The sequence below is a fragment of the Nyctibius grandis genome, chromosome 3, assembly GCF_013368605.1.
Source record: "Nyctibius grandis isolate bNycGra1 chromosome 3, bNycGra1.pri, whole genome shotgun sequence".
NCBI lineage: Eukaryota > Metazoa > Chordata > Aves > Nyctibiiformes > Nyctibiidae > Nyctibius > Nyctibius grandis.
Window position 1 is genome coordinate 112,473,259 of NC_090660.1, and position 26,651 is coordinate 112,499,909.

Genomic DNA, 26,651 nt, shown 5'->3' on the forward strand with positions numbered 1-26,651 from the left:
ATTTCTTCCTTCAAGTATTATTTAGGGAAGCAAAGAGAGAAGACAAAAAATGGCTTTGGGATGACATCTGAAAACAACACATGAAGCCATTTGCATATGGAAAATATCCATTTACCATAACAGCCAGTAGGCATGTCAAAGCTTATAATGAAGCGTCTGTTGCCTTCAGTCAACTTTTCTCAACAGAAGAGGTTCGAGGAGGGCAGGTCCAAGGACTCCCATGGAGCTGAAGTCCAGAGTCCTCTCAGATTGAAGACAGCAGTCACTGGGGACAACTCTCCAGAGTCCAGTCCTGCAGACTGCTTTATTCAGGACACACCTCATGTCTAACAAAGTCCAACTCCACCAACAAGATCTAGCTGACTCTACGGAAACATTCACTCCACTGAGACTCCATTGAGTTAATGTGTGGCTTGGAAAAACACAACAGCAAGTAAAGGCCCAGAGGGCTGTGAAAAAATGTGACCCCAAAGTTGCCTCAAATACCCAATGAAAGCAGCACCTCCAGACCCCTTCCAGAGGGGTTCTGAGTATTTTCAAGCTCTTCTTGCAAGCTCTTACATTACTTATATTATTACATGGGTGCAACATATGGCAAATGCTTTTGGAACTGCAACCTTGTTTCTCCTGTAATGGGCAACATAGGCATTTTTCAGACCCAGGAAAGCACTAACACATCTGTATCCCCTCAACATCAAGACAGATGTTGAGGTGTTGGAGTGAGTCCAGAGGAGGGTGACCAAGCTGGTGAAGGGTCTGGAGGGTCTGACCTACGAGGAACGGCTGAGGGAGCTGGGGGTGTTTAGCCTGGAGAAGAGGAGGCTCCGAGGTGACCTTATTGCAGTCTACAACTACCTGAAGGGAGGTTGTAGTGAAGTGGGAGTCGGCCTCTTCTCCCAGGCAGCTAGCGACAGGACAAGAGGACATAGCCTCAAGCTTCACCAGGGGAGGTTCAGGTTCGACATTAGGAAGAATTTCTTCTCAGAAAGGGTTATTAGACATTGGAATGGGCTGCCCAGGGAGGTGGTGGAGTCACCATCTCTGGAGGTGTTTAAAAAGACTGGACATGGCACTTAGTGCCTTGGTCTAGTTGACGTGGTGGTGTCAGGGCAATGGTTGGACTCGATGATCTCAGAGGCCTCTTCCAACCTGGCTGATTCTGTGATTCTTTGATTCTGTTTTCCTGGTCCAATTTAAGGGGCAGGGAAAGAATGGAAATAACATCCTTTCCCTAACTGGCACTGTGAGGGTATGGAGTTATTTAAAAATACACTGATATGCCAATTTTACTAATCCCTAGAGAAAACAACATCCCCAGCCACAGGCCATTTGCCAAGGGAGGTCTTCACTTGCTTTAGTGAACTGAGCTTTGGTCGATACATGATGTTATTTTTTTATCATAAAAATGCCCACAGCTTGACAATAGGCTTGTTGTAAGTGCAGGGGAAGAAACAGACACTTTAATTCCACTGGCAAAAGCTCAGTGGGAAAGCACAGATATTTCAAATTACTTTCTAATCACTTCTAGATATTTTCCCCCCAAATTGTAACTACTTACAGAACAACTGCACCTTCTTGAGAAGCAGCAACACTGGCAGGCACAGACAATATTTTGCATTTGGCAAAGACGTTTTGATCCCAAAGAGGGCTTCAGAATAATATTCACACTCAACAGTACTGAAGTTAAGCCTTTTCAACTCTGTTGGTGGGTTTTCTTTGTTTCTTTCTGTATTTATTTATTCTTTTTTTTGTTCCTTTCCCAACAAAAACAAAGGATTTCTTTATTCTGCTTCCCAGCTGCTCTCTCAAAAGAGATAAAGTGAATTTCTTTCTAACTCAAAATATACAGCTAATGCAAAACCTTCCAAGACAAGATCCTTCCCAGCTGGCCACCTTGATCCAGAGTAGATCATCTTAGGCAATTATATTGTTGAGGAGACAAGGACTGATGACTTGAGCCAACTGGCAGCACTGCCTTAAAACAGCAAACACTGATCCAAACCATCTTTCAATGCAGAAATGCTCTCCTTCAATGACAGGCACCATGTCATTGCCTCTCCTCTGCATTACCTTTGTGCTGCTTGATTTTACGAATACTCCTTGCTCGCTATAGGCTGTACATGGTGGGAAGATGAAGGTGGGAAGAGGAGTGGAGTTAGGAAGTCACCAACAATTTCAGTTGAACTAGCATTTCAAATTTCATCTAAAAATTGTCATTTTAGAAAAGAGTGATGTCCTTTCCCTTGGAATTAGTGTAACAACAGATTTGGTTAATGCCACAGGGTTTCCTTTTCTTACTGTTTGATGTTGGATCAGTATTTTGGGGGTTCTGGAGACCATTCCTGTGCAATCACTGCCAGCCTCCCTTCCCTCTGCTTTGTAGCTGCCAACAAAATCCTCTTCCAAACCTACACTCAGATCTTCATCCTTGAAATCCACATCCCTCAGAGCGCCTGCTCTAACACCACCCTGCACACAGTATCTCCATCCTTACATACTGGGAGAGGAGAGAAAAAACTGGAAAGATCTCCACCATGGCTCCACAAAATAAGCCTGAATTTGCAGGCAAGCCGGCTGGAGAGCTGTCACCCCAATCACAGAATCACAGAATCAACCAGGTTGGAAGAGACCTCTGGGATCATCCAGTCCACCTTGCCCTGACACCACACTGTCAACTAGACCATGGCACTAAGTGCCATGTCCAGGCTTTTCTTAAACACATCCAGAGATGGTGACTCCACCACCTCCCTGGGCAGCCCATGCCAATGTCTAATGACCTTTGCTGAGAAGAAATTCTTCCTAATGTCCAACCTGACCCTCCCCTGGCGAAGCTTGAGGCTATGTCCTCTTGTCCTATCGCTAGTTGCCTGGGAGAAGAGGAATCAGCTAAAAGATAAATTCACTCAGCCTTTTGGATCTCTAAATGCAGAAGTAACTCACATCAGCTTCTTCCTCGCTGCTTAAAAAAAAAAAGGGGGACATCTGGATTTGCCTCTCTTGCAGAAACCTCACAGAATGATCAAGGCACCAGCTGTAGAAATGCTGGCTGCCATCCCAAACCAGCACAGAAACCTGCCTCTGTGTGGAGGAGGTGTTTAAAACACACAAAAAAATTCCAAACCTGGCAATGGGGAGCGAAGAGAAAAGTTGTAAGGCCCAGGAACACAGATAATTAAAAATGTGCCCTGAAAAACAGGGTGCAGCCAAAAAGTCTGGCCTGACACAGGATGGATTCATTGGCATCTCGCTGAAGAAATGAAGGTGGTGGCACAGATGTCTTTGCTTTTAAGACAAGGAGGCACCTGCTCTTGGTTGTGGAGCCTGAGTTTCTGGAAATTCCAGGTCAAAAGAGAAAAAAAGAGAAATCAATCCCTCTACTTCTTTAAAAAATAAATACATATATAAATAAAGCCAAATCATCAACCCCGTCATAGCATCCCAACCTGAAGCTGGTGGCCATTTGATGGAGAGAAGGCAGGGACAGTCTCATCTTTCTCCCATCCCACCCAAGCTGCAAAAGAGGACATTGATAGGCTGGAAAATAGGTGATGGCAGCAGCCACCATCAGACTTATGATGCCACAGGAGGGTGAGAAGTGGGAACAACATTAGATTTCCACAGTTCATGTGTTTTCAGGTGCCGGTGCTTGGTCTAAACACCTGCCCAGCAGAGGAAAGCTCTCATCAATCCCTTAATAGGTGGTGGAGATTGAGCTCATTTTTAACGCTGACAAAGATCCAGGAGCTGTCCTTAGAACAGCTACTGCAATAACTGTAATTTCACTTCCCTGTATTCCCTTGCGTCTCCAAAAAAAGATAAATCCTTCCTTAACACCCAGGTCTTCCCCATCTGAGGAGCACTCCCAAAACACAAAAAACCTTCTCCCATGCTGTGCATGGCAGACACCTCCCTCAGCCAGACGTCAACACTCATGTCCAAGCATGGAAAGCTTCCCCCCCTAGTTGCACGCCCTGCTCTGTCAAACCTAAACCATGTTGGCGACGTGGGAGAACACCTTCCTACTTCTTTGGGGAAGACCAGGGAATTTGTGCAGATCCTGAGGTACTTGGAGGCGGTGTTTCTCAAGAAAGGCAACCAAGGAATCTCAGAGTGGCAATGCTCTTCAATCTCTTTTAAAGAGATTAGGATGACGGCCAAGCGAATCAGCAATCCTAACGCCCTGCATCAACATGCTTTTGCCCACGGTTGTCACTTGGAGGAGGGTTTGCTACAAAAACGACGAGGTTATCTTGTTCACCTGCAGGAACGCAAGCGCTGAGATGCAGGAAAAAAACAGGAAGATGGGAGCTATGGGCTTTGGGGAGGAGAAGCCAGCCCTGCTCATGGAGCAGGGACCACCACATAGGTGAAGTCTGGCCAGAGAACACCCCAGTGCTGAAATGTTGGCCAAGAAACTGGTTTGAGAAAACACAAAATATTCTAACAGCCTGGCGACACTGCCCATTCCTCTAAGGTGGGTGGTACACTGAATGCTAAACATCAGGACATCCAGACAAAGGCAGGCGTGGATAGGTACCACATTAACCCACCACCCAGGGAGAAGCTTTTTTGGGTCACCACACCGTTCACATCACACGCTGACAGCTGGAGCAGATGCACAAAGGTGTTGCACAATGGCTCCTTTTCCCTTCCAAACACATTCTACAGCAACCTGCAGAGCAACATCGCAGCCGGGAATCGCACATGGGATGAGGATACGGAGCAGCACGCTGGGAGAGAAGCAACAGCAACCCAGGTCCACCAGCAAGTCCACATCATTAGCTTTGAGCCCTTGTATGTGCCCTTGCACAAACGATGTCCCCATTCCTTAGCACCCCTAAAGACAAACCCAGTATCCACACAGCAAACAGCATTTGTGAGGTTCAATGGTGACACTTGCAAAGACTAGAAGGACGGGGATAAGGAGGAGATGCAACAAGGTCTCGCAAGGACCTGGGCACAATAAGGGTGTCAACACATGGATGTTACATCTTTTATATATAGTTGTGTGCAGTTTTATGCACTGATATAAACACAATTTTTTCCAGTCACCATGCCTCTACCTGAAAGCATGGATGACCAATCAGACATGAGAAGAAAGACCACCACTCGGTCATGTAAGAAAAGTTTGAGCACTGAAGCTGATGCTCACTGCTCTCACCTGGACACGAATTCAGGCGCAGGCTTAGCCCCAGTCAACCTCTTAGTTGTGTCACCTGAATGGCTGAAGCATGGGTCAGGCCAGTTGAACAATGTCCTTAGGGAGGACCTGCTGGCGTACTTAGCATGGAGTGGCCTCTCTGGACCTCAGCAGCCTCTGGCAAATGTTTGGCCACGTGGACGAAGAGGGCTGGAGTCAGGGAGCACACTGTGCTTGCACCCTGTACATCCCTTCCAGCAAAAGTGCCTTCACCAGTGCTCACTCGGTGCAGAACCCATGTGGGGAGAATCGAGGAGCTAAATAACACTCTGCTGCCTGGACTTTAAGGAAGAGAGACAAAAGGAGACATCAGGAGATAAAAAACAGCAAGCCTGAACAGGCAGAGATATGGCCTCTCTGCTGCAAGAGACGTCCTTCTGTAGCTTTGTTCTCAAAGGACGAACATGCGCTACCAAACAAGAGAGGCTTTCAAGAGCTTGCCATGGCCAACCTGTAGCTGGGGTGACCCTCCCCAAACAGTTCCTACACACTTTCCTCATCATGCACCATGTATGTGGGCAGAGCACCAGGCCCATGGTAAACACAGAGTAAGGAGAAGGTGATCAGCAAGTGTTGAAGAGCACAAAGACATCACAGAAACAGTTACCAAGTTGGGTCAACAAATCAATGGGGGCCAACGCACTGCCAACACAGCCAGGGACCATCATGGCAGCTGGTGAGAGATAAATATCTTGACCCCGGCTTGGTTGACACCTCCAACACATCTCTCAAAGCGCAAAGGGACTTTCACATTCATCACGTTTGGCGTTCTGCATAATTCACACCACCAAACATCATCCAGCAGCACCCTTCATCAGGCTCACGACTCCAGGTCCACCAAGAGCAAGACAGGTCACAGAATCACAGAATCAACCAGGTTGGAAGAGACCTCTGGGATCATCGAGTCCAACCGTTGCTCTGACACCACCCTGTCAACTAGACCATGGCACTAAGTGCCATGTCCAGGCTTTTCTTAAACACATCCAGAGACGGTGACTCCACCACCTCCAAAGGTCCTAGGTCAGAGATACAGAGATGCTATAACAGTTAACCCACTCCCCCTCACTGCTAAAAACACCTGCCCCACCACCTGGTCGACTACAGCTTTCTAACCCATCAGTATAGGCAGCTCCCAGAGGTCATATTCCCATGTAGATGGTCCTTTCTGCCACGCAGGAGAAACTGCACATCAACGCAAGAGATGGAAAGGGAAAGGTATAAAGCTGAGAAAAAACGCCTTCAGCAAAATTTGTTTTAGGGCACGACTAGCTCGTACTGAAAGCCAAAACCTCTAGTTTTCAACCCGGATCCTTGTAGGAGGACAATTTATGTTATCTCTCTCCAGCCAAACGTGGTGCTGGGGGACTACTCAGGACAGCAGTAACACCACTAACGCTCTTTACTCAGTACTGCTGCAAGGAGATCCAGGGGCAATGAGCACTGATAGTTAGCAAAACATCACCTGTATCAAAAGGGGCACCCGTCCCACTGACTGAGCGCCGGTGCTGCTGCAAGTAACATTCTCCGCTGGGCGGAGAATGGATCGAGAGCAGTCCTGAGGAGAAGGACTTGGGGGTGATGGGTGATGAGAAGCTCAACATGAGCCAGCAATGTGCACTTGCAGCCCAGAAGCCAACCGTATCCTGGGCTGCATCACCAGCAGCGTGGCCAACAGGTCAAGGGAGGGGATTCTGCCCCTCTGCTCCGCTCTCGTGAGACCCCACCTGCAGTGCTGCGTCCAGCTCTGGGGCCCAACAGAAGAAGGACATGGAGCTGTTGGAACGAGTCCAGAGGAGGGCCACGGAGATGCTCAGAGGGCTGGAGCACCTCTGCTATGAAGAGAGGCTGAGAGAGTTGGGGCTGTTCAGCCTGGAGAAGAGAAGGCTCCAGGGAGACCTTCTAGCAGCCTTCCAGTACCTGAAGGGGCTACAGGAAAGCGGGAGAGGGACTTTTTACAAGGGCATGGAGTGATAGGATGAGGGGGAATGGTTTTAAACTGAAAGAGGGTAGATTTAGATTAGATATTAGGAAGAAATTCTTTACTGTGAGGGTGGTGAGACACTGGCCCAGGTTGCCCAGAGAAACTGTGGCTGCCCCCTCCCTGGCAGTGTTCAAGGCCAGGTTGGATGGGGCTTGGAGCAACCTGGTCTAGTGGAAGGTGTCCCTGCCCATGGCAGGGGGGTTGGAACTAGATGATCTTTAAGGTCCCTTCCAACCCAAACCATTCTGTGCTTCTGTGATTCTATAGAAATTACACAAAGCTCTGCCCAAACACAAGCCTTGCGGCTGATGAATCTGAGTTGCTGTCTCGAGATATCATGGAGGAGTCACGTAAATCCACAGCCGCTCCCTACACCTCCAATTCGGATTAAACGAGATCGGAAGGAAAACGAAAGAACAGTCCCAGGAAAAGGCAACGGAGCTTCATTTCAGCTCTCCTAGCTAGGAATGGAGCTGCCATTTGAGAATCTTCTGCTGGAGCAGATGGTAAGTCCTCCAGGAGGTAAGGTGAGCACCAGCACACTTTGCTGTCAGGACCAGTCCACTGAGCATCTGGGGAATGGATGCACATCCCACCAGCATGGCATGGGACCAGCACTCCCCTGCTCGTCTTTCACACTGCACAGGAGACCAACAAGGCTTTATTCAACCTGGCAAGAGTTTCCAAGAGGAGGAACATGAAGTTAAACCCAGAGACCTAAAGAACAAGATGGTTCTCAGTGATTTCAAGGAATTTGGGGATTTGGAGACAGACAGACATAACAGTTTTAAAGTAAGAGAGGGTAGATTCAGGCTAGATACAAAAAAGAAGTTTTTTACAATGAGGGTTGTGAAACACTGGAACAGGTTTCCCAGAGAGGTGGTAGATGCCCCATCCCTGGAAACATTCAAGGTTGGGTTGGATGGGGCTCTGAGCAACCTGACCTAGTTGAAGATGTCCCTGCTCAGTGCAGGGGGGTTGGACTAGATGACCTTTAAAGGTCCCTTCCAATCCAAACTATTCTGTGAGACTATGATTCTAACTCTGCATGTCATCTTTAAGCACCTGTGATTCAAAACACTGTCATTCTCTGTATTTCACAGAATCACAGAATGGTTGGGGTTGGAAGGGACCTCTGGAGATCATCTAGTCCAACCCCCTGCCAAAGCAGGTTCACCCAGAGCACGTTGCACAGGGTCATGTCCAGGCAGGTCTTGAATATCTCCAGGGAAGGAGACTCCACACCCTCCCTGGGCAGCCTGTTCCAGGGCTCTGGCACCCTCACAGTAAAGAATTATTTCCTCATATTTAGATGGAACTTCCCATGTTTCAGCATGTGCCCGTTGCCCCTTGTCCTGTCACTGGGCACCACTGAGAAGAGACTGGATCCACCCTCTTGATACCCTGAAGGTATTTGTAAGCATTGATAAAATCCCCCCTCAGTCTTCTCTTCTCCAGGCTAAACAGACCCAGCTCCCTCAGCCTCTCCTCGTAAGAGAGATGCTCCAGTCCTCTGATCATCTTTGTAGCCCTCCACCGGACTCTCCCCAGTAGTTCCCTGTCCTTCTTGAACTGAGAGGCCCAGAACTGGACACAGTATTCCAGATGTGGCTTCACCACGGAAGTGCAGAGGGAGAGGAGAACCTCCCTCGACCTGCTGGCCACACTCTTGCTAATGTACCCCAGGACACCATCGGCCTTCTTGCCCCAAGGGCACATTGTTGGCTCATGGTGAACTTGTTGTCCACTAGAACTGCCAGGTCCTTCTCTGCAGAGCTGCTTTCCAGCAGGTCAGCCCCCAGCCTGTACCGGTACATGGGGTTATTCCTCCCCAGGTGCAGGACCCTACACTTGCCTTTGTTGAACTTCATGAGGTTCCTCTCCCCCAGCTCTCCAGCCTGTCCAGGTCTCGCTGAACGGCAGCACAGCCTCCGGGTGTATCAGCCACTCCTCCCAGTTTTGTGTCATCAGCAAACTTGCTGAGGGTACACTCAGTCCCTTCGTGGAGGTCCTTGATGAATAAGTTGAACAAGACTGGACCCAGTACTGACTCTTATGGAACACCACTAGCTACAGGCCTCCAACTAGACTCTCCACCACTGATCACAACCCTCTGAGTTCTGCCATTCAGAGAGTATTTCATTTTTTTCTGTACATAGCTAGCTCTAGAGATTAAAGACATGAAACCATCAAAAGACCTGCATGATGACAACATGGGAAGAACATGAAAACATGGCCAATGTCTAAGACAGCTCTTGGATAAGGTTGCTCACCATATGAGCGAAGCTAAGGCCTGACGAACAGGGACTCCCTCCCCAGCCTCGTCATCATATCAGCACGCAGAAAAGCACCACATCACCAAATCCTGCTCGCCAGCTTTCTGTAGGACGGTTGTGTACAGCCTAGTTTGGCACAAAAATCAAGGATGTGGGAGTGAAAAAAGACAACTAGCCAGAGCACCAGCTATGCTTGAGTAGGTAAACAGGTGGCTTTTTAATTGAGTTAGATAAGTGGTATTTCTAATCACATTGGCCCAGGCACTTAAAGCAATACTACTGGCAGGGTTGTAGCTTGAGGAGAGCTTTGAAGGAATAAATGGCCTGTTCAAGAAGGCTTTGTTTTGGAGGAGGAGCTCAAAACTTTGAGAAACCAGCTCTCTCTTTTTGCAACTCAGTCCAAAAGAGAGTGAAGCTTCTATAAATGAAAGCCAGGAAAAAACAACATTTCTCAAGGGCAAAATTTTACTTGCATCTGCTTGAGCCCCATCCTTCCACGCGCAGGTGACCCTCTCCTGCAGAGATGCTCTTACCAACCGCTTCCTAAGTCCTGTTCCCCTGGACACACAAGACTTTCTTCTAATCTGGAAGGAAAAGCGAGACAACTGGTTAGTACTGGGAAGAAAACTATTTCACTCTGATGGCTAAGGACATGGACACCATCAGCGCCATAAGCTCTGGTGTCCAGCAACAACCTGCAGTCTCTGAGCTGGGCTGTATGAAGAGGTACAAAAGCAAGCACTGATTCCTCAAAACATCGCTGCTGAGTATGGGAACAGCATCTCCTTTTTAAAAGAAAGGGGACATGAAGCTCTAAAGCTGCTGAAGAGTTTTAAGACTTCCAGATTAGCAGAGGTGCAAATGTAGAGGGTTATAATTGCTTGCAAGAAACCTGCAAAAAATAACAAATTAAAACCTGCAATGAGAAAGAAAAATCACTTATTTAACTGTCCTGTCTTTAGGATCCTCAACCTGCCGTGGGAGGAACACTCTGGTTACAATCCAGTTAAGCATTTCAGTGTATGTCATATTTGAGAGAACACATAGAGCCCCGCTCAGTCAAGGTCTTCACCTCTCAGCAGCAGCTTATCCTTCACGCTTGCGTACACACACCCCTACCCTGCAAGAACTTCCATTTTTAGCTTTTATTCTCAGGACTATCCTTCTAGAAACGCATCCCCTCTTGGCTGTAAAAGCACCTAATTCCCCTGGGAGGAAAACATGCTGGTGCAACCCCAAGATGCAGGTCCTGCATCCACCAAGCAGCTTTTGAGATGCAACCCAGAGCTGCACCCACAAACTACCTGGTTTTACCTGCAGACACTCGGATGATGCAACATGAGGATTAGCCAGACAAACTGTAGATTCCTTAACATATCCATCTACCTTGCAACAGGTATTAAGTATGCAGTAGTTCCTAATTTACTCCATTACAAAGAGAATGCAGTGTCCATTCATCAGCCTGTTATCACAAAAGGCCTTTTAATTAACGCGCCTACTTGCTTTGTTCAATTAATGCCAACAAGGCAGCCCTTTTTTACTCACTGGGTTTAGCTCCTATACTGCTTTGGTCACAGAATCACAGAATCAACCAGGTTGGAAGAGACCTCTGGGATCATCGAGTCCAACCATTGCCCTGACACCACCATGTCAACTAGATCATGGCACTAAGTGCCATGTCCAGGCTTTTCTTAAACACATCCAGAGATGGTGACTCCACCACCTCCCTGGGCAGCCCCTTCCAATGGCTAATGACCCTTGCTGAGAAGAAATGCTTCCTAATGTTCAACCTGAACCTCCCCTGGCGAAGCTTGAGGCTGTGTCCTCTTGTCCTATCACTAGTTGCCCAGGAGAAGAGGCTGACTCCCACTTCACTACAACCTCCCTTCAGGTAGTTGTAGACTGCAATAAGGTCACCTCTGAGCCTCCTCTTCTCCAGGCTAAACCATATGCAGAATACAATAGTATTTTTAAGGTATTAATAAACACTTCCTATATAAATTCTCTATAATTTCTATGTGCATGCTCTATACACAGAGCTCGCTAAAAAAATGGATGCAATTTCCTCAGCCAGAAAAATTCAGAGATAAAATTGCAGCAATGATTTGTATCTGCCTGGAGCAGCAATCCCAGCCTTCGGTGACCCCTGTGCAAACACACCAAGCCAATTACCCACTGTGACAGCAGACTTTCCCCTCCTGTATCAGCAGCTTCTTGTTGCTGGCTGCGAGAAACATCAAAAGGTAGCTCAACCAATATACGTGTTACCGAGCGCTTCAGGCTAGGGACAACCAGCCTAGAGGTTTAATCAAGATTTGGATCAAATTGTGCAAGGTGTTTTGTAAACATTGATCTTAGTAAGTTGTTACAGTCAGAGGATGTAATTCCCAACCGCCCCCACCCATTTAACCTATGAAAATCACCATCAGGGAATTCAGCTCAATCCTCCCCCTCCACTCCCTCTTGTTTACCATAGTCTTCACTAGCAGATGAGTCGTACCCCACCTCAACCTTCAGCATCCTACCCCTGGGTCATGCCCAGCAGCACTCTCATGTCCTCTTGGCAAGGTAAAACTAGCCCATGGGGCAAATGGAAACTTTTAAAAAGCCTCCTCACCATAGCAGCTGACAGAAGAAATGTTACCAGCTTCTTAAGAGATTAATGGGCAGGAAAAGGCAACGTGCAGCTTGCCAGTTTGCCTTGTACTGCCTAGGACATCCTAGGTCCAACTCCTGGTTGAGCAATACCATCACTGCTTTGTCCAGTTCTGGGCCTCGCACTTCAAGAAAGATGTTGAGGTGTTGGAGCGAGTCCAGAGGAGGGCGACCAAGCTGGGGAAGGGTCTGGAGGGTCTGACCTACGAGGAACGGCTGAGGGAGCTGGGGGTGTTTAGCCTGGAGAAGAGGAGGCTCCGAGGTGACCTTATTGCAGTCTACAACTACCTGAAGGGAGGTTGTAGTGGAGTGGGAGTCGGCCTCTTCTCCCAGGCAACTAGCGATAGGACAAGAGGACACAGCCTCAAGCTTCGCCAGGGGAGGTTCAGGTTGGACATTAGGAAGCATTTCTTCTCAGAAAGGGTCATTAGACATTGGAAGGGGTTGCCCAGGAAGGTGGTGGAGTCACCATCTCTGGAGGTGTTTAAGAAAAGACTAGACATGGCACTTAGTGCTATGGTCTAGTTGACAGGGTGGTGTCAGGGCAACGGTTGGACTCGATGATCCCAGAGGTCTCTTCCAACCTGGTTGATTCTGTGATTCTGTGCTCTGATTATAAGGATGCTTTTTATGCTGAGCATCCCAAAGCACCTTTATTCCCCCCCCTTTCTTTAGGAAAATGGGCAGTAGGGGCTGAGAGCTGGGAATCCATTACTTCAGCTGGCAGCCTCTTCTGCTCCAGGAACAGAAATTTAGGAAGAGTATGATGAAGAGCGTGGAAGAGACCCCTGGATTTCTGAATCTTAACATCAGCGAGAGATGCACTTAGGTCTGAATTTCAACCCTCACGTGCTCACCATCCCCGTTTACTGCAAGGCAGTGCTAAGAGCAGCTAAACCCCAGGTGATTCTCCATCAGGCGAAAGAAATACAGGAGGATGCACTTCAGAGAGCCTGAAGCCTCACACGGACTCTCCCAAGCAACAGGATCAAAAAAATCAGCTCATCCTACCAGTGCCCACAAGGGCACTGTAACTCCAGATCCCATCTGCTACCCAAAAGGGTAAGCTATCCCCGCCTGAGATGTTTACAGGAGGGGAAACCACTTCAACTACCCAGCTCACCAGTCACCCAGGTGCTCTGAGTCTTCTCCAATCTGCTCCACCTACGCTTGTGCATGCAAAACAAACCCCAGGGCAGCCGTGTTTTCCCCAGCAGAGCAAAACAGCAGACTCAGAGAGGGGAGATCCATCTGGAAAGCAAATGCCGGCCGTTCGTGGTGATGGCCAAGGATCGGGAGCAGGAAACCTGGCGTGTGAGATGACATGGAAACGCGTTAAGATCCAACAAGAAAGGCAGCGAGGCTGGAAGAACCACACACCGAAGCTTCAGAGGACAGGAGGAAGAGCAGCTCTAACAAAGCCAACAAAATTGGGGCTGCCCAGGGAGGTGGTGGAGTCACCATCTCTGGAGGGGTTTAAGAAAAGACTGGACATGGCATTTAGTGCCATGGTCTAGTTGACAGGGTGGTGTCAGGGCAACGGTTGGACTCGATGATCCCAGAGGGCTCTTCCAACCTGGTTGATTCTGTGATTCTGTGAAAATTGCAACGGATTTCAACCCCTATATGCTGGTACACGCTATGATGACAACATCAATGGCAGTCCAGGGATGCACTCCATCATCTGCTTGGGATTGGGAAGGAGACATCCTTTTCTAAAACCCACAGCGAATGCACCCATTTAAGAATTATACTTTGGGCTATTTTTTTCCCCTTTTTCTGAAGCATTCAGCCACGAAAGGAAACGATTTCTGCCTGCACTGATAGAGGAAACGCTACTAACTGTTTAGGTGAGATTTATTTCTGGATTGCGGCCAGACTGAGGAAATTGGTGGAAGAAATCCTTCATAGCTGGATAATGAGGTTGCAGTTTTATGAGTAATTCTCCTGAGTTATGTGCCCAGCACCTTGGGTGTGGGTGACACGTTCATTCCTTCCCTCCCTTTTTGAACGGAAAATGCCATCCAAGCACACAAACACGATATTTATTTAAAAAACAAAACAACAAAATCATGAGGTGGAGGCACAGATTTCCTCTCACTTGTACAATGCCCAATACATGGCTGTTATCTAGAGGAGTTTGCCTGGTGGGTTCTCCAGGAACGTCCACAAGCTGCAACACAACCCATGCCTGTCATATGTACACCATCCCCCTAAAACCTAAATAGCCTCTGGGGTGGAAACCAAGACAGTGCCAAGATAAATCAACAGTGAAAGACACTGCCCTGTACACCTGTATTACTAACAACACTTGTGGAGAGACCAGTCCAGGGTTCCTCACTCCAACATTCACATCCTCGCTGCTGGACCACCTTGTGTCTTCATGCGTGGTCCTACATGCACTGCAGGGACCAACTGTCTGTACCAATGCCACGTTCCTCCCAGCTTGATACGGCGTAAGTGGATTGCAACCAGCTTCCCCTTTTGAGCAAGCAAAGGCTTCCACGAAGAGGTTACCTGAAGTTCTAATGCTGTCAAAGCTCAGTTGCATGGAAACCAAAGGGGAGGAAGAGTGGCCCTTTTCTGAAGATCTCTCTGCTCCATCTGGACCCATCACCTTCCATTACTCAACTGCCTTTCTGGGAATTCTCCATGCCTTCCCCTATGCCATGCCCAGGCACTAGACATGAAAATAGGTTACGACAGTTCCTGCTGGCATGACATCGACTCTGTTTCTCCTGGAGGATGAATTAGCAGATGGGACCAGTGGAAAATGGCTGAACTAGAGAGCTGGACAACTGGAGTCTTTCCAATCCAGTAACTACAGTCCAAAAGAGTGAGGATGCAATGATCCTCCAGGGTCAGAACCTCTTTCCTAGGGGTAGGAACAGGGTCAAGGAAGATATGCAGGTGGTTACCGACAGACTGTGCAGGCTAACTTATGTCTGCATAGTTGGTTTTACTGTGCCCCAAATTCCTGCTTTGCTTGCGTATTCCCCAGTCAACCCACTGTATTATTCCAGCAAAATAACCACAACACCAAAGAGCTTTTGAAAGTAATATGATGGACTTGCAAGCGTCTTCCATCAAGCAGAACTAAAATTAAGATGTACACCCGGCCTCGCCTGACTCCCTGAAATTCATAATGCAGAAACTTCCCTGTGTCAAGAGACTCCTGACAGCTGAAAGAGCTAATGGGAAGGTGCATTTGCAGCAGCAGCAGCAAGAGCATCGCTTTGCTGCTAGCAGACTTCACAGCAACCCCAAAATCAGCACACCGATATTTCGGAGCAGCAAAAGGCAACCATGAGGGTTTGCTCAGAAACCACTGCTGCAGGTCTCATGCACGTTCTGGCTTTGCCACCGCACTGACACAAGAGAATTAAAACTAAAGCCAGGAGAGAAATTAAACACTGTCAGCAAGTTCACTGATGACACAAAACTGGGAGAAGTGGCTGACACAACAGAAGGCTGCGCAGCCATTCAGAGAGACCTGGACAGGCTGGAGAGTTGGGCGGGGAGAAATTTAATGAAATATAACAAGGGCAAGTGTAGAGTCCTGCATCTGGGCAAGAACAACGCCATGTACCAGTACAAGTTGGGGACAGAGCTGTTGGAGACCAGCGTAGGGGAAAGGGACCTGGGGGTCCTAGTGGACAACAGGATGACCATGAGCCAGCAGTGTGCCCTTGTGGCCAAGAAGGCCAATGGCATCCTGGGATGTATTAGAAGGGGTGTGGTTAGTAGGTCAAGAGAGGTTCTCCTCCCCCTCTACTCTGCCCTGGTGAGGCCGCATCTGGAGTATTGTGTCCAGTTCTGGGCCCCTCAGTTCAAGAAGGACAGGGAACTGCTAGAGAGAGTCCAGCGCAGAGCCACGAAGATGATTAAGGGGGTGGAACATCTCCCTTATGAGGAGAGGCTGAGGGAGCTGGGTCTCTTTAGCTTGGAGAAGAGGAGACTGAGGGGTGACCTCATTAATGTTTATAAATATGTAAAGGGCAAGTGTCATGAGGATGGAGCCAGGCTCTTCTCAGTGACATCCCTTGACAGGACAAGGGGCAATGGGTGCAAGCTGGAACACAGGAGGTTCCACATAAATATGAGGAAAAACTTCTTTACGGTGAGGGTGACTGAACACTGGAACAGGCTGCCCAGAGAGGTTGTGGAGTCTCCTTCTCTGGAGACATAGCAAACCCGCCTGGACGCGTTCCTGTGTGACATGATCTAGGTAATCCTGCTCCGGCAGGGGGATTGGACTAGATGATCTTTTGAGGTCCCTTCCAATCCCTAACATTCTGTGATTCTGTGTGATTCTGTGACCTCAGTAAAAAACCCAGGGAGCAGGTGGGAGCAAACAGGGGCTACACCACTATGACATGTCACAAGGTTGGGCATGCCCAAGTAGAAGGACCTTCTGGGAACCATCTGTGAATGCATCTCCACCCACCACGCACATCAACTGCTTAGCCTACAGAGAGGTTTGGGCAAGGATGCAATGCTGCACTACCAGACCAGAGCCAAACCCTGATATCCGTGCTACATCAGGCCTCAGGGCTCTGCAACTCCAGCTGAGATGAGCAGCTCTGTAAGAGGGAACATCGGGACACACGCTGTCCCACAGCCTTCAAGGCAGTCAGTGTCCCATTGTGAAAACCCTGTTCAACAGCCAGGCACCAATATGGCAAGCCAACTTGTTTCCAAGGTTTTGCTGCAAACCCCAACAGATATTTTTTCAAATTACCTCCCTCATGCAGGTGGTTGACAATTCCTTCACGGCTCCTCACACTACCAGGACCACAGCAAGAAAACTGGCACCATCTCAGATACCTTCTGGCTTGGCAAACACAGCTGCCTGCACTTGATGCGTATTTTGGGGTTGAAATTGAGATGCAAACTGCTGCTAAAATAACCGCCACGGAGGAGTGGTTGCTTTTTCTCTTGAAATGTGGAGACACTTCCCATTTCTTCCCTCTCTGTCCCTCAACTGATTTTGCCAGCCTATAGAAGGAAACAAGAATTGCATGACTCAGAAGCAGTTATCTTCTACCCATCAGAGAAATGCACATGTGCACCCAAGTAGCTGGGTGAGACACTGTCTTCTGTCCCCGGACACCAGTATCACACTGACTACACCAGCACAACTCTGTGACATGCCCATGAGAAAACAGACGAGGCAAGAAGCCGCAAGTACTCCGCTCTCGTGAGACCCCACCTGCAGTGCTGCGTCCAGCTCTGGGGCCCCAACATAAGAAGGACATGGAGCTGTTGGAACAAGTCCAGAGGAGGTCACGAAGATGATCAGAGGGCTGGAGCACCTCTCCTATGGAGACAGGCTGAGAGAGTTGGGGCTGCTCAGCCTGGAGAAGAGAAGGCTCCGGGGAGACCTTCTAGCACCTTCCAGTACCTGAAGGGGCTACAGGAAAGCTGGAGAGGGGCTTTTTACAAGGGCATGGAGTGATAGGACAAGGGGGAACGGTTTTAAACTGAAAGAGGGTAGATTTAGATGAGATATTAGGAAGAAATTCTTTCCTGTGAGGGTGGTGAGACACTGGCCCAGGCTGCCCAGAGAAGCTGTGGCTGCCCCCTCCCTAGTGGAAGGTGTCTCTGCCCATGGCAGGGGGGATGGAACTAGATGATCTTTAAGGTCCCTTCCAGCCCAAACCACTCTATGATTCTGTGATCCTAAGCAAGAGTACCAAGAACCAGAAGCTAAAATTGCAGGACTGTCCCAGCAGTGATGAACAGAAGGAGGTTTCCTCCCCTCCATCTCAACATCCAAGGGAGCATCCAAGGAGCCACCAAGCCAAACAGGAAGGTTCTCATCCCATGTGCCAAGGAGGTCATGGGAGGAGAAATCTGTGATTTGCTGCATGGAAGAAGCTGCATACGATCAGGTCAGAATGATCAGTGTGGTCAAGGCATAAAAACTATGCCTAGGAATGAAATGATGGCAACATCCCTTATCAAAGCTTACAATCTCTCATATGCTATGCCGGTTTGCCTGCTTCGTGAACTTCTGGAATACATCTGTAGAAGATGTTATAATTTAATGGCATATATTTTCCATTGCCTCTAGTTTTACTGCATTTTTCTTGTGGTGCCCAAATACCAAATCATCAAATAAGCAGAGCGGGGATTAGTAAGGCACATGCACAAAGGCACCAGGAGAAGATGTTTCCTCTGATGCAGGACAGATCTGAAAACAGCTTCTTGCTCTGCAACAGAAGTCCCACCACAGCAGCAACGCCAGGTGTCAGAACGTGACCCCTGCAAAACTGCAAAATTCACTTGATGGCATTCAGATATTACAGCCCCTATGGCACATTTCCAGCCCTGGCTGTTTTCTCAGTTATGATTCCTCCTTACCCCTAATACAGCTGACAGCAACACATGTAGGATCTGGAGATTCAGTGCAGGGGAAGACAACTCTCAGAGACATAAAGACATCAGTGCATTTCAGCAAGGCCTTTAGAGTCAGTTACGTGATGCTTTAGACTCCACTGATGTCCTTTATGAATTTAAAAACGCATATAAGGCTTCATCATCCTCTCCCAGTTGCTCTCTTTACGACATAAATGCAATTTAGCACAATTAGGCAGGACAGAAAGCCCAGACCTTTTTACAGGGTCAACTGCATTCCAGTTGTTGGGCAAGATAAAGAGACGCCAGCTCAACAGGCAGGCTGGCCAAAAGCACATTACCACCTCCAGATGGTCTTCACATTACCATGGGACTTCACAAGGAGGAACAGCACTTTTCCAAAAGCCATCGAGCCCTGCTACAGCTCTGCATGGGAAAAAACTTCACCCATCAAGTAATCCCAGACTCGTTAGCAGTAAAACAAAAGGTTTCATTTAGAAAATGAAGGTCAGGTTGGACGGGGCTTTGAGCAACCTGGTCTAGTGGAAGGTGTCCCTGCCCATGGCACGGGGTTGGAACTAGATGGTCTTTAAGGTCCCTTCCAACCCAAACCATTCTGTGATTCTAAAAAAAAAAAAAAAAAAAATCTCTCATCTTTAAGACTGGAAAACCCAGAACTCCAAGAACTCTCACGTTTCATATAACTGAGAAGCTCACAAAGTGTCTGGAGGCACCTTGAAACATTTCCCATTGCTACTGCTCTTTGCACAGGAGAAACAGTTTAAAACTGACATTCAGTAGATATTTCTGTCTAATCTACCATCTTCCGCAGAAAAATCAGTTATCCTTAAGCATGAGCATTTTTTTTCTATTACAAGACTAAAAAAAAAAGCATTTTTGTTATCACAGACTGCAATTTAAAAAATAAAATTATAAAAAAAGGAACAGATTTATTAAACAAATCCTCTGTATCTATCCCGTAACTGCTCAGTGACTTCAGAGGACCTTTAGGTGGTAACAAAGATCTTGACAACATTTTTCCAGAAGAAATTCAAGAGCTTTTAACTTGTGCATCTCTATTTTTTTAAACAACATGGATCAGGAGGATCTCAGAAGTAATCAGTTTATCAGCACCCCTGCAAGAACGAATGAGATGGAGAACGACCTAAGCACAGGTCCAAGGTGCCACATGCTGTGTTTGCACACCTGACATGCTGAAGGTGCTTGGGTCAGTCCCGCATCCTCGTGCCTTCATCTCCCATCCTAAATCTGGCACAACAGTACTGACCTTTGTAAAGTGCTTTGAGATCTCTGGGGCTGTTACACAAGTACAGGTGCTACTACCTTGAGTCCAGGTAATCCAAAGCAAATCACTGCAGGGAGCTAATGGCTCAGTCTATCTGAAAATAGACAGAAATCCCCATCAAAAACATCTAAGTCGTCATGATAGAAAAATAAATCCCAGCAGATTGTTGCTAGCATTATATGAATCATCATGTTGTTATAGCAACTCCATATCTGCATCGAATCTGAAAACCAAGCACAGCTGAAATAAAATAACAGCATTAAGTAAAAATGATATATAACAAGATAAAAATGGATCGGCTCGATCTCAAAGGAGCACCCACACTTCTTTCTCACCCTCTTCCTTCCCTTTGAAAACATTCCTTCCCTGTATTTAAACAAAGAGAAGAGACTTGGAGCTTATGGAGAAGGAGAGCACTGACGAGGTTTTGAATTCAAGGAGAACCTTTGAAACAAAAATCCACCTTTAAATTACGGAATCATAGAATCACAGAATCAATCAGGTTGGAAGAGACCTCTGGGATCATCGAGTCCAACCATTGCCCTCACACCACCATGGCAACTAGACCATGGCACTAAGTGCCATGTCCAGGCTTTTCTTAAACACATCCAGAGATGGTGACTCCACCACCTCCCTGGGCAGCCCCTTCCAATGGCTAATGACCCTTTCTGAGAAGAAATGCTTCCTAATGTCCAACCTGAACCTCCCCTGGTGAAGCTTGAGGCTGTGTCCTCTTGTCCTATCGCTAGTTGCCTGGGAGAAGAGGCCAACTCCCACTTCACTACAACCTCCCTTCAGGTAGTTGTAGACTGCAATAAGGTCACCATTAAATCCAGTGCAATTCCCAGTTATTACCACCAGCCCCAGCCAACTGACCCTATTGTTCCTATGTACTGCAAAATTCATGTATTGCATGAATTATATAAATATATATAATTTATTTATAAAATATGCATAATTTATATAATTCATGCATTGCATGAGTTATATAAATATATACGTGCAGTGTCAAACCCCTCGGTTCAGGAGTCCTGAGCAGAAACATCTCAACCAGAACCGAAGATGCAGAAGCAAGAATGGGGATGCAAAGGTCTATTTTTAAAACTGCAAGAATAAGTGGTTATTTTTTTACTGGAGAAAACGTGAAAAGTGTCATCAAGGTTCCTTCCATCAGCACAGCAAAGGAAGAAAGCTAAACAAACATATTTATTTCAGGGGCTTGGCAGAAAAGCACAACTCCTCTGAAAAGCAAGAGGCTCCCAGCAACCTCCAAGACACCACAGGTGCCTCAAAAAACACCACTGTGCTCCGATTAGTGCCTAGGACACACAGAAAGCACCGCAGGGCACTGAACTGCTCCTCCTCCCCGTGGGATGCCACCAGCATCAAGGAGGTTTGAAGGGAGAGGAAGGGGAAATAGCTAGGAGATCCGTAAATTTTGCTCTTGATGTTTCAAGCAAATTAAAACCAAATAAACCCACCCCAAACCTGCAGCTTTAGTCCCATCAAAGTCCTGTTAGTTTTCACAACAGCACTAAAAGATTTCCTGCCCCAGACAGGAGAACTCTTGTTTTCTTCTTTCTTCTTTTTTTTTTTAAATGCATTTATTCACTAAAGTTTCCTCGTAGGCTGTGTAATGAGTCACTTCTTACTTCTCCAGAAATTGCAAAGGGATGGAAAGGAAGGGGATTTAAAGAGAGGATGAAGGCGCTCACAAAGCCTGTTAGAAATGCTTGAAAAGCTTCTGAGGGAGCCACAGATAAAGTGAGACGGCTCCTCACATGGGCTTGAAAACCTTTTCTCTGTCACCATAGTTTTCCCGAGGTCTGAGTCCGGCTGTCTCCTTGCTTACAGCCAGCACAGAAAGCCACCCCCTCTCCTCCACCCAAAATAACTTGCCAAGCTTTTTTATTCCCCAGAAGAGCCTGGGAAGAGAAATTTGGAGCTCCAGTAGCAAGCAAGAGGGATGCTGCTCCTCCCATGGGCTTGCTGGCCCACGAATATGGACAGGACTATCTCTGCACCAGTGAAATGTGATCAACAGAGATCATATAAGTTGGTATCATCAACAGCACGAGGCATTTTGTCTCTCTTACCCTTGCAGCCAGAGAACCCCCAGCAGCCACCAGCTCCGAGAGGGCCACACCAGTCCATGTGGGTAGGTGAAGACTGCAAGCAGCTACTTTGTTGCTGGTTTTCTCATGGGGAGGGAGAGTCCATCAGATCACTAATGACAAACTCAACGAAAAGCCCAGGAGACAAACTCTCCCATCACCAGCCTTATCTCAAACTGGATCTGGAACATCCTGATTTGGTCACACAACTATCTCAGCAGCACCCCCCAGCTCTCCAGGACCTTCATCCACTCTCCAAGGCCTCCCTTCATCAACAGAAGCTTTGAGAAAGCAAGCCAATAGCCAGCACAAAGGTGTGACACAAGTCTGCAGAGAGGCTGGAGAACAGGAATGGCATATGTGTCGGCGCAGTCTTGATTTATGTTGAGTGCTGATGGATCAGGGACAGAATAACCTCCACCGTGAAAGCAAAGGGACATGCTACTCCAGCAAAACTCAGAAGCATAGTCCAGACCCACCTGGGGCCAAGCTCATCAGCCTCACGAAGCTCAGACAGATGGAGTTATAATTTCCTAACACAAGAAACACTCAGTTCATCAACTCAAAGCTCCTTAGGGGTGGCTAGAGCACAACAGCTACTGCACAGCCCCACCGACAACTGGTTTAGATAGACTTTGACCTACAGAGCCAGACCCCTTGACTGACCATCTGCACAGCACCGGCTAACCAAGTATGGCAGGCAAGAGCCCAAGATCCTACACCCAGGATGCTGCACCATCCATCATCATGCCTTCAAAAGCTACCTGCTAACTACCAGACGGATGCTGTGCTGATGGCAAACGCGTTCCCTTCAAGCTCTTATAGAATCATAGAATGGTTTGGGTTGGAAGGGACCTTAAAGATCATCTAGTTCCAACCCCCCTGCCACAGGCAGGGACACCTATCCTCTAGAGCCACCCATCTGCTCAGTCCTTGGGTGAGAAGAACACTTTGGAGCTCCCCAGCACTACTGCAATAAACACAAATCCCAAAAAAGCACAACCTGAGCCCAACTCCACTGCTGCCACCGTTTTCCAGCAAGGGCTCTATCTTGTCCATGTGTAACAGCAGAGAATGTGAAATTGCTGCGGTGATGGCCATGATCATGTGTCATACCTCATGGCAGAGATCTTCTACCTTACCTAGAATGCTGTCTTTCACTTTTCTAACATTTATTCTATCTGGGAAAGAAAAAAAAAAAAAAAGAAAAAAAATAAACAAAACCTAAAATCAAAGTGACAAAAAAAAAAACAGAAAAGATAAAATACAAAAAAACAAACTGAAGACAGAATTCAGGGAAACTTTTTCGGTTCCACCTAGACTGCTTCCAAAGGCTTCACATGCCAATCTAATAATAAAGCTGTCATACGGGGTGATGTGATTTTAGCTTTCAAGCTGAAGGTTGCTATGGGAGGCTGTTCCCAGAAGCAGCGCTGCACAGCGTTTGTAAAAGGCCTTCCCAGCATCACACACCGCTCTGATTTTTGAGTAGGAAGAAATTAAATATTTTTTTTAAGAAGTCCCAGAAAAAGCAGCAGTCCTAGAAAGAGATGGGGAGGGGAAAAAAATTTTAAAATGGGGCTGTAATTCAGTTGCCTACACAAGGGTGGATACAGTAAAATCCATCTCCCAAAACTAAAGCACCAGGTAAACCTGCGTCTTGCAAATCAGTGCACAGCCATTGAGCCAGGGTTGCTGTATGCACCCTCAGTAAATTTGCAGATGACACCAAGCTGGGTGGGAGTGTCGATCTGCTGGAGGGTAGGAAGGCCCTACAGAGGGATCTGGACAGGTCAGATAGATGGGCCGAGACCAATGGCATGAGGTTCAACAAGAACAAGTGCCGGGTCTTACACTTGGGCCACAACAACCTGCTGGAGCGCTACAGGCTGGGGGAAGAGTGGCTAGAAAGTGGTCCAGTGGAAAGAGACCTGGGGGTGCTGATCGACAGCCGGCTAAACATGAGCCAGCAGTGTGCCCAGGTGGCCAAGAAGGCCAATGGCATCCTGGCCTCTATTAGGAATAGTGTAGCCAGCCGCTCTAGGGAAGTGATCGTCCCTCTGTACTCGGCACTGGTGAGGCCGCACCTTGAATCCTGTGTCCAGTTCTGGGCACCTCACTTCAAGAAAGATGTTGAGGTGTTGGAGAAAGTCCAGAGGAGGGCGACCAAGCTGGTGAAGGGTCTGGAGGGTCTGACCTGTGAGGAACGTCTGAGGGAGCTGGGGTTGTTTAGCCTGGAGAAGAGGAGGCTCAGAGGTGACCTTAGTGCAGTCTACAACTACCTGAAGGGAGGTTGTAGCGCAGTGGGAGTCGGTCTCTTCTCCCAGGCAACTAGTGATAGGACAAGAGGACACAGCCTCAAGCTTCACCAGGGGAGGTTCACGTTGGACATTAGGAAGCATTTCTTCTCAGAAAGGGTTATTAGACATTGGAATGGGCTTCCCAGGGAGGTGGTGGAGTCACCATCTCTGAAGGGGTTTAAGGAAAGACTGGACATGGCACTTAGTGCCATGGTCTAGTTGACATGGTGGTGTCAGGGAAATGCTTGGACTCAATGATCCCAGAGGTCTCTTCCAACCTCATTGATTCTGTGATTCTGTATTCGTCAACACCAGGTTTGCTCGGATGTGGTAAAAGTTAAAGACGATCAGATGATCCCACGTGCCGTGAGGAGCAGAAATGGGAACAGTTATTGCAATGCCTGGGTACGACTGCAGGATACATTGGCTGTGTATTTAAATCCTGACTCTGCGATAAAAACAAGTCACAAGAGGCTGAAGAAATTTACCTAGCACGGGAAAAGCTTTTTAGAATAAAAAAAAAATATATATATATACACACACAAGTTGTGGTAAGAATAAAAAATATATATACAGAGAGCTGTGCAAAGCTGGTCAAATACAAATGACTCACTTAAAAGTAAAAAAACAAGTAAACATAGGAGATATTTTCTACACCAAATTGCAAGATTTAGGAGCCCGTTACAACCTGCAGGATTTAGAGAGAAAACACAATAAGAAGGAGTTTTACCGAGGAGTTAACACAAGGACACAGCCATGAAGCGGCAGGAGGGGGAGAGGCAGCAGCTATTTACCTGTACACGGTGCGCTGGAGTCTACTGAATAGTGATATATTAAAGGCTTTTAATTCATGTTGCCAAAGCTTCCATCCATTAGAGATGCTTTAATTCTTTGCAGGTTAAGTAAAGCAGAGCTGGTAGATGAGATAAAAGGACAGGGATGAATACTTACAGAGCAAAAACACTGCAATTCTGTGGACGTGTGCCTACACGAGGTTAATGTCAAGACAGATAAACAACTGCGTTATTTAAAGGACTGAGAATGCAATAATATTCATGATGACAAAAATAAAGAGTAGTAAAGGACACATTTTGAACCGCTGCCCAGATCACAGAATCAATCAGGTAAGAAGAGACCGCTGGGATCATCGAGTCCAGCCATTGCCCTGACACCACCCTGTCAACTAGACCATGGCACTAAGTGCCATGTCTAGTCTTTTCTTAAACACATCCAGAGATGGTGACTCCACCACCTCCCTGGGCAGCCCCTTCCAATGGCTAATGACCCTTGCTGAGAAGAAATTCTTCCTAATGTCCAACCTGAACCTCCCCTGGTGAAGCTTGAGGCTGTGTCCTCTTGTCCTATCACTAGTTGCCTGGGAGAAGAGGCTGACTCCCACTCCACTACAACCTCCCTTCAGGTAGTTGTAGACTGCACTAAGGTCACCTCGGAGCCTCCTCTTCTCCAGGCTAAACACCCCCAGCTCCCTCAGCTGTTCCTCGTAGCTCAGACCCTCCAGACCCTTCACCAGCTTGGTCGCCCTCCTCTGCACTCGCTCCAACACCTCAACAATGATGCAAGCAGACAGTCAAAAGCTGGTGTACCCTGTACTCCAGGCCAGAAATGGACCATCTTTTCCTCTGCAAACTGACACCAGGAGATGCTGTTTTTACAGAAATACAGCCAGTTACAGCAGAACCAATAAACCAGAAAGCCAAATCCTTTGAGGCTTTCTGTTTGTAAGGTTTTCAGGGTGTGTTTGCCTCTGTCCTCAAAGCCTCTCACACTTGTACCTAAGTGAGCTGCAATAATTAACTCTCATCCAGAACTTGCTCATCGGGGGTCCAGCACTCAGGTGGCCGGTTCAGAGCAAAGGCTGGAACTGAGGAGGTTACACTGGGCTTATAATGGGCAGGAAATGGCAAAATATCAATTTGATTTAGTGCTGCTCTATTTCGGGCAATTCTCCCCTGTTGGTACTTGTCAATGCAAAAAAGCCCCAATATTATATATTGGTTATATATTTATATATATATATATATAAAATATATATAGTGCATATTTATACACACATATATATTTTTATATATATATACTATAAAAATACATGTTTTCATATTCTACACTGTTGTAGTTGTGAAAAAATAAACCTTTTCACTTGTAACATTCCATAGACACAGACCTAAATGTTCGCTACAAGGTCTCATCAGATCAGGGAGATGATTTTCAAAGGCTGTCAGATCACCAGTGGCCTCGGCACCAACGCCAGCCAGGAAAAAAGGTCAGGACCTTGTGTCTATCATGGAAAAAAACTCTTCTCCCCCTCTAGCTAGGATGATACATCTTGTTTTCATAGGATCATTACGGACGTGCTATCTATGTGGTTGAAGGAAATTTGGTTGATGATGCAGGAGTCTTCAGTTCAGTGGATCAGTGGAGTATCTGATCCCTGGAGGTAT

General features: G+C 47.3%; 1 protein-coding gene across 13 annotated transcripts in view; it reads right to left on the reverse strand.

Annotated features, from left to right (window-relative positions):
• TSNARE1 (t-SNARE domain containing 1) overlaps nucleotides 1-26,651 on the reverse strand; it is a 533,773-nt gene that overhangs the window by 467,848 nt on the left and 39,274 nt on the right. For 7 of the 13 annotated variants that reach the window (XM_068396751.1, XM_068396752.1, XM_068396741.1 and 4 more), the window contains one exon: nucleotides 9,931-10,041. The exons of 3 other annotated variants lie outside the window; for them this stretch is intronic. The gene's annotated coding sequence lies outside the window, so the exon portion shown is untranslated. Of the gene's footprint in view, nucleotides 1-9,926; nucleotides 10,042-19,816; nucleotides 19,873-26,651 lie in introns of all 13 variants that reach the window. 3 more of the 13 variants (XM_068396745.1, XM_068396744.1, XM_068396742.1) reach the window with 3 other exon arrangements.